This window comes from Harpegnathos saltator, unplaced genomic scaffold (assembly GCF_003227715.2).
Source record: "Harpegnathos saltator strain DR-91 unplaced genomic scaffold, Hsal_v8.6 scaffold176, whole genome shotgun sequence".
NCBI lineage: Eukaryota > Metazoa > Arthropoda > Insecta > Hymenoptera > Formicidae > Harpegnathos > Harpegnathos saltator.
Genome location: NW_020229957.1, coordinates 1,523,815 through 1,532,122, shown reverse-complemented (window position 1 = coordinate 1,532,122; position 8,308 = coordinate 1,523,815).

The following is an 8,308-nucleotide window of genomic DNA, read 5'->3' as shown; positions in this document are numbered from 1 at the left end:
AATTTTACACCCGTCGCTCGCAAGCCGCCGACGTAGCTCGAGGTGCTTTTCAATAATTCACCGGAAACGCGCGTCAGCGATATTCGAGAGATTGAGGTGTTTCTTCTGTGGCCGTGAGTCTAGGAAATTATAGCACAGGATGCGTGTGCGCGCGCGCGTGCAAAAGAAAGAGAGAGAGACAGAGTGGCAGAGAGAATTCCATTATGCGCTCCAGAACGAATCACCGTCTAAGTACGCAGGATACAAAATAAGCGCGCCCTACTAGCGGAAGCCGATCGCTCGGCTTCCTCTCGCCGGAGTCGAGATCGATTCTCGAAGTTGCGGCGCACACGTCGCGGGACTACTCTTTTCCTTTTCGAGACGCGAAGCGCAAAGTGTATTCTCGCGGCTTCGCTCTCGCGACTCGACTTTCGAACGGAACTCAAATTAAAATCATACTTGCGGAATCGCGGGAGAAAGATGGCCCTTCGACTGTTTCCCTCCGACGGTGCTTACGAATCACGGAGCATATTGCATTATTTGTTAATCGTGCAATGTATGGCCATAAGACTTATTCAATAACTTATAATAAAATTTGGAAATTTTATTTTTCTTTTTAGAACGCAAGACACACGGTGACAAATGTTTATTTGGAATTCAGGAAACGGGCGTAAAAACATATTTACCTGGAACCTAGGTTATATTAACAAAGTAATTCTTGCACTTCATCGCTCGACTCTCCGAATTTTTCTTATACGACTTTTTCCTTAAACTGTTAGAAGATCGCGCAGGAATTGTACGTGTTCGTCCCAGGATTGGAAAGTAACTCGTTACTTCTAACAAAGTTACAGTTATAGTTATTTTTTTTTTGGTAACCATAACTTAACTTTGTTCCGTTTTTTCCATCTGTAACTATAACTTAACTCAGTTACATTTGTTTGATAACTAGTAACTAATTTAATAGTTACTTTATATATTTCAAACTTAAGTTTCTAACAGATCAGCACGATAACGCGACGTGCGATGCTTGATATTCAATATGCATATAGTTATTCTGGCTTTTGCATTTGGAAAACGCGCTATGGCGCTATGGCATCATCTATCTTTGTCGTTCATTAGATGTAAAATAAGGATAAAATGACCGCAATAGTGCTGTTAGTCTCCTCTCCGAACGCAACCTGTATTTCTTAAAAAAAAAAATTGTACGGCTATTGGACATTTTCGTCGCATGTCGCCAGTCCTTATTTGTTAAAACAATCTGCGTTCAGTATGAAGTGCGCTGCATGGTTTCAGTTATATGAAAAATTCAAGCAATGGATAAAACATCTCAATCTTCGGAAAAGGATTGTAAAATGCCATGGCCAGCATATACAGAAATATTTGAGTTACAGCAAAAATTTGGAAACGGGAACAACCGGACATTTCTCTGCAAAATTTGCGCTGGTAAAAAAATTATTCACGCAAGTAGAACTTCAACTGCAAATTTAAGAAAACATATATAAGTGTAAGTCTTTATTTATAAAATATCAATATATCTTTTAGTGAAAAAATCTAATTTTTGATGTTAAGATTACTTTTAGTATTTTTAGTATTTATTATCTTCATTAAATTCATCCACTTTCTTATAATTGTTATTAATAGTCTTAGAGAATAAATATGAATTGTTTATTTAAATTAATGAATCTAATTTGTAAAAATTATATATAATATGAGGAATGTAATAATCAACAAACTACTTTTATATAAAATTTAAGGAATTTATACAATTACGAAATTTAAAATAATAGCATAATTATTGTAAAAAAGTAATTGAAAACTAACGACTCGTTACTTTGTAAGTAATTATAACTGTAACATGTTATTTTGAAGGTTAGTAACTTGTAACTGTAACTACTTATTTTTTCAGTAAGAAAAACTATAACTGTAACTAGATACTTTTACAAAGTAACTTTCCCAAATAAGTAACTTTTCTTGGTTCATCCAATGCGCTCTTATTGTGATCCTAATCACACGAAAAATCGCATCTGGAATAAATGGAGGTATGCTAAATAATTTTAAGGTATTTTTCAAGTACAAGTAGATTTTCGATTGGGAATTGCAGATCAATTTATTACAGACAAATAATTGGGTTCACATACAATAGAGGTGAAACTGTTCGAAAATTTCGGTAACATTCTATAACATTATTTTTCGTTGCATAAAAATATTCAAAAACGACATAAGTAGGTTTTGTAAAGTAATTTTGTAAAGTTATTAAATCAAACTCCGAGTTCGATAAAATGACTTTCGATGAGATACCTTTAAAAACTCATGAGAATATTGAAACGATAGCAGAATAATTAGTCATCAACAATTTGTTTGATTAAAGAAGCATATAAAAGTCATAAATTACACCGATTATATGAATTTAGACATCTCGTCGAGTGCGTATATGTGTGTATTTATCATTCCCTTTCTCCGCAAATGTTTATTAAAAATAAAAGAATATTTATTTTACTTTTCTAAAATCGGACTTTTCTGTTTTGATCGCATTGTGCACGCCGCGCGATATAAAGTAAGACACGGTCGTCGAAGATGAAGATGGTGCGATGTCGACGCGGGTTTGTTAACCCGCTTTGAAATTATTCTCCTCGGCAACATACCATTATGCGCCGTGGCGCGGCTGCAGCTTCGGGTTTGTGCACTAGTTTACTTGCTGTGCGCCGTCGTTCCTTCATGTTTCTCCTACAGTCTCATCCACTACTGCTAAACGCGGAAGCAATCCTTGCGCGTCTGCGAGTCCGCGGTCACATGGAAGACGCGCGAGATACTTCGACGCGTCGTGTCGCGTCGCGCTGGCCCGCACTTCGCGCGTGTATCGTTAGAAAAGCTACTTCACCTACATACATCGGCGACGGAGAGGCTAGCACTCTCTCATGAGATCGCGTCTCGCTTTTGGATCGCCGCGGAAGAGCGATCACGGCCGCCATTGCAATCGCTGACATCCTCGTTTGCCAATTCTTTTCTCGCGATATTGCGGTTTTATCTATACAGGGTGTTTAAAAAAAAAAGGATTCAGGACTTTAAGGCACTTTAAGATGATCAGGCAGATAGTACTCACAAAATGAAGCAAAAAGATCCTAATGAAAAATACGGATGGAAAAATTAATATCATCGGACTTATGAACAATTATTTGTTTTAATTAAAGCAAGTGACCTATTCGCTTACAAAGTTTACGAAAAAGTTTTCTACATCGCCTTTCTTATTCCTATATACGCTTCACATTTTTGTTTCTTTTCAGAATTGCGAACTCTTTCAAAAATTCCTGGCATTGTTCTATTCGACAGGCATTTTGTATTCTCTGATGTAATTCGTCTATGTTATTTATCGATGAAGAGTACACCACGATCTTAAGAAATCCCCATAAAAAAATCCAGAAAATTTAAATCTGGAGAGCGAAAGGGGCTGTGAGACTGGTCCATCTCTTCCAATTCCTCTCCAACCCATCTTTCACCAAAGGATTTATTTAAATCTATGATAAATTACATCATAGAATAAAAAATGTCTACCAAATAATTGGAACAAAGCCAATCATTTTTGAAAAAATTCACAATTCTACGATATAAAAATGCGAAGAGTATGTAGAAATAGGAGGACATATAGAAAATCTGTAAACTTTGTAAGCACAAGTAAGTCATTTGCTTTAATTAAAATAAATAATTGTCCATAATTCTGACAATATTAATTTTTCGACTCATGTTTATTAGGACTTTTTTCTTTCATTTTGTGAATATTATCTGTCCTGAAATTTTTTCATTTTTTAAATACCCTGTACATAAAGCAGCAAAGAGAGGAAACTAGCAAATTAAACGAAATACAATAATAGAAATCGTAAAATAAAATTCTAAATTTGCACACCTTGCCAATCTCTTTTTCGTAATATTATCGTTTAGATAGTATATCGAACATATAAGATAAAAAATAACGAATAATAAGCAAAAGAAAAGAAATAAAAGAACGAAATTTATAAAATGAAATTGACAAAATGTATATAGAGCGATATATGAAAAATATATATATTTTTAAATATATATTTATAATATTTTTAATATCCAATTCCTTTTCTCTCTCTCTCTCTCTCTCTCTCTCTCTCTCTCTCTCTCTCTCTCTTTCTCTCTCTCATACTTTTCATATTGCAATATTATATTGTGAAATGTATATTTCATACATGATAGCTTTTAATAACATCGTGGCCGTTCGAGATGACTTCTCTTAAATCTACAAAAACCTAATTGGTAATTGAATTGTTAAAAATACACACAGCGTATAAATGTAATCCAAGATATACATATATATATTTCATCTTGTGTCATTGGCTATCTCTTTTTCTCTCTCTCTCTCTCTCTCTTTATCAGCCGCATGTGACCAATTTTATAGATACAATTCATTATATTTTATACGTGGGTTATTAAAACGTGGCGATATTACAGTACAAGTCATCTATGGCCGTCACGACACATGATGCGCTAAAAAGCATAATACAATTTTTTTGACCAGATTAGCGCGACGTCATTCGGGCGACGTTGCGATACTATTATGTTCGCGGGAGGCTCACCGCTTCGATATCTATCTGCTCGATATATCGGAAGTAACTTTCGTAACGGTAAGAACGGTACACCAGGTGATACTTATAAAATCGCATCGGTATCGTCCGCGTCGTCAACAGAAAGAGAAAGAGAAAGAGAGAGAGAAAGAAAGAGAGAGACAGAGAGAGAGAGAGAGAGAGAGAGAGAGAGAGAGAGAGAGAGAGAGAGAGAGAGAGAGAGAAAGAGAGAGAGAGAGAGAGAGCGTGGCGCTTCAGCCGGTGTGAGGTTTATCTCATCGGTTTCCGGAGAGGATCTCCTCTCCGCGCGAGATCGGTTTGCGCTCTCGTCGTGATAGAACGGTTAGAGTGCGGATGTGGCGGCTACCGTTGCCGGAGATGAGTAGCGCGATCCTGCTGTTCTCCGGCGAGACGATGCTGACTTGCATCGCGTATTTACGACCGGTATATAACGGAGCGCGTGCGGGCTCGCGAGTTCTCGCACGATCGTTGTCGAATTCGGGCGTCTCCAGATCACCGTGAGCGAACGAGGTCGGCTGGGAAATCGCGTCACAACGTCGCCAATACGAACGAAAAGAATAGACGGTCGCAGGGGGAACATTGGACGAAGTTTCATAATGTACCATAAACAAAAACGGACGCTAAACTTTGCTGGTGAGAAAACCGATTTTTGCGCGCGTACGTACGCATTTATTCTTGAACGAATATGAATTATAAATACATTCAAAATACATTTATCGGTAAATGAACGGATATCGGTTAACGGAGAATCAATTTTTAATCAATAATTAATTTTTTCGTTTAACTCTATGAAATTCTTAAAGTGATCATTTCGAGTAACGTTCTCTTTCGATCACGATCTGCAAAGGTCGATTTCTGACATAATTATGATTCAATTCATAATCTATTAATATATTATAGTTATAAAAAGAACGTATATATATTTCTTTTTCATTTTCAATCATTAATAACTTAATAACTTGCGATTTTTGCAAAATGACACTTGATTTTTCTTCTCGGTTTGATCTGATTAATCTTCACAATTTTTCGTTTCCAAAAGATCTCGAAAAGTTATTAATGATCGAAAATGACTACATCTCGAAGCTTTTTTAATTGATAACTTGAAAATTTGCATACCGATTTGCGAAATGGTAAAGAACTCTTTTGTTCAGAATGACCTAATTTACAATTATATAACGGCTATTGTGCCCAGCGATAAGTTTAAGATTCAGGGTTCAAAGTTCAATACATTCATACTTATCGCTAGACACAATAGCTGTCATATAATAGTAGGTTAGATCCTAAACAAATAAGTCCTTTACTATTTTGCAAATAAGTACTCCAATTTTCAAGTTATCAATTACAGAAACCTCTAGATGTGGTCATTTTCAATTATTCATAACTTAATAACTATTGCGATTTTTATACATGACTTTTCTTCTCAGTTTGATCTGATTAATTTTCATAATTTTTCGTTTCCAAAAGATCCCGGACACCATGTATATTTCTTTGTTTCAATGTATTTTTAATGAGTATTTTCTTGTCTCTTGTCATCAATTAGGAACATCGTGGTGAAGGATTATGAGCCTTAACGATATAAACAGATGTTTATCATAAATATGGAGATTTTTCCTCTTTGAGATGTAAACACCCTTTTTATGAAAAATCTTTGAAAACGTTTTTAATAATAATCACGATGACCGATAGATCGGCAGAGAAAGACCACTGATACCATTATGGTCTTATGCGACGAGGATTTGAAATACTTTTTGTTAACCTTTAAATATATTTGTGTTGAAATTTGAGGAAAGCAGCAGATCGTAAGTCATTATAATTGGATACGCGTCGTTATAGCGACAATCAATTTCCGTTAATTTTGCATAATGAGATATTTTTGCAACATTCTGTCGCACGAACAACAATCATTCACGTCTCAGAAAAGAAGCGTCATCGAGTTTACGTTTATATGGCCTCTTCCTGTCATTAATAGAACACGTTTTTAAATTTTGACTACCTATTCCTATTATACGCTGCATATAGCTGGGCATGTAATTAACTTCTTATCGGTTTTTACAGATATCATTGGCGAGTTTATTTGAGTCTATATCACTATCAATTATTATAAGTAGCCAATACCTGTTTCTGGCTGCCAGCGCGATATAATTTCGCAGCACGCGGCAAATTCAAAATAAATTTTCCGTCTAGTCGGTTAAATCGAGATTTCGGTCATATCCATCCGCGTTCACTATTTCACGGGGAAAGGGGGAGAGAGAGAGAGAAAGAGAGAGAGAGAGAGAGAGAGAGAGAGAGAGAGAGAGAGAGAGAGAGAGAGGAGGAGAACGGTACATTACAGATCCATCAGCGATGTCTAACGATCAGAATATTCCACCGTCGACAGCCCGTCGGTGAGAAGTACGAAATACCAGGTGCGGATAATCTCGAATCTTCGATACCTCGTCAACGATTAATAGGACACTCGACGCTCTCTCTCCTTCCTCATCCTCCCCTCTCTCTTATGTAAATATTTATTCGAGCATTAGAACACTTGCCCCAAGACTGAAATAAGCGTTTTCCTCCTTCTCTCTCATTTCTCTCTTTCATCATGTCCGGAAACTGTGTGTATGTGTGTGTGTGTGTGCGTGCGCGCGCGCTGTGTGTGTGTGTGTGTGTGCGCTGTGTGTGTGTGTGTGTGTGTGTGTGTGTGTGCGTGCGTGTCATTCTTTCTTTCATTTAATACTTTTAATTCTCTTCTGCCTTTCTCGCTCTCGAGAGGAAGCTTCTTCTCCCAGCGCGTGTGATAAATCTACTTCTGTCCCGAGAAAGAGAGAGGGAGGCAAGGGGTGACCGCGACTGCGGTCCCGTAATAATTCCACGAGAACGCAATATATCCCCCTCGCGTTCCCGCAGTTGCCGCGTTCGACGTGCGCTCGTTACCTCGATCGATCGATCGATCGATCGTATCGAGAGTATCGGGAGTATCGGGGGATCGCCCTCCCCAAAAGCTGATCCTGCGGGCTCATCCGGCCCTTCCCGAGAGCTTTCGGTGTTTTCAGGTTTTGTTCGTTCGTCCGGCAAAGGAAAGAGAGTGGGGCGGGGGAGGGAAGGGGAGGAGAGAAAGAGAGCGAGAGGTAACGGAAGGTGGGCCCTGAAATTCGAGCGGTGCGCGCATGCATTCCTGACGGTCTCAACGTCTGACTGGTCTAGCCGGCGGAGTACTGTTAGCTCGGAGGACGCGGGATCGTGACAGCTACGTGAGCGGGGCCAGGCGGCGGGGAGGGGGCGGGCGCGGGAGGAGATGGACAGCCGTTTCGGTGGGCCTGAAGAGAACCGAAGAAAGGAGATGATCGCGGGAGCCCGCGGAGCGGGAGACAGCGTGCAGCGCGCCTACGGAATCCGTCGTCGTACGGCATAAAGCAACGCCGAGCGGCCCGATGAGGAACATCTCGCCGTGGTTTGTTCTCGCTGGCTGGCTGGCTGGTTCCTCGGCGTGCGTGCGAAGACGAGAGCGTGGCGGGGCCCGTTCGTCCGCTCGCTCGCTCGCTTCGGACCGCTCAGAGAAGCGAGGTGGCATACAATGCGTAAGAGTATTTTCAGGGGTCGACGACCGCTCTGCTTCTTCGAGGTTGCCACTGTTCCTTCTTTTCGATTCCTTCGGGGCCCCTACCCCTCCCTCCTCCTACTCCGTTGGTCCCCTCTCTCTCGCCTGTATGATCGAGTCACAGGGCCCCAGCGAGGAATCGCTCACG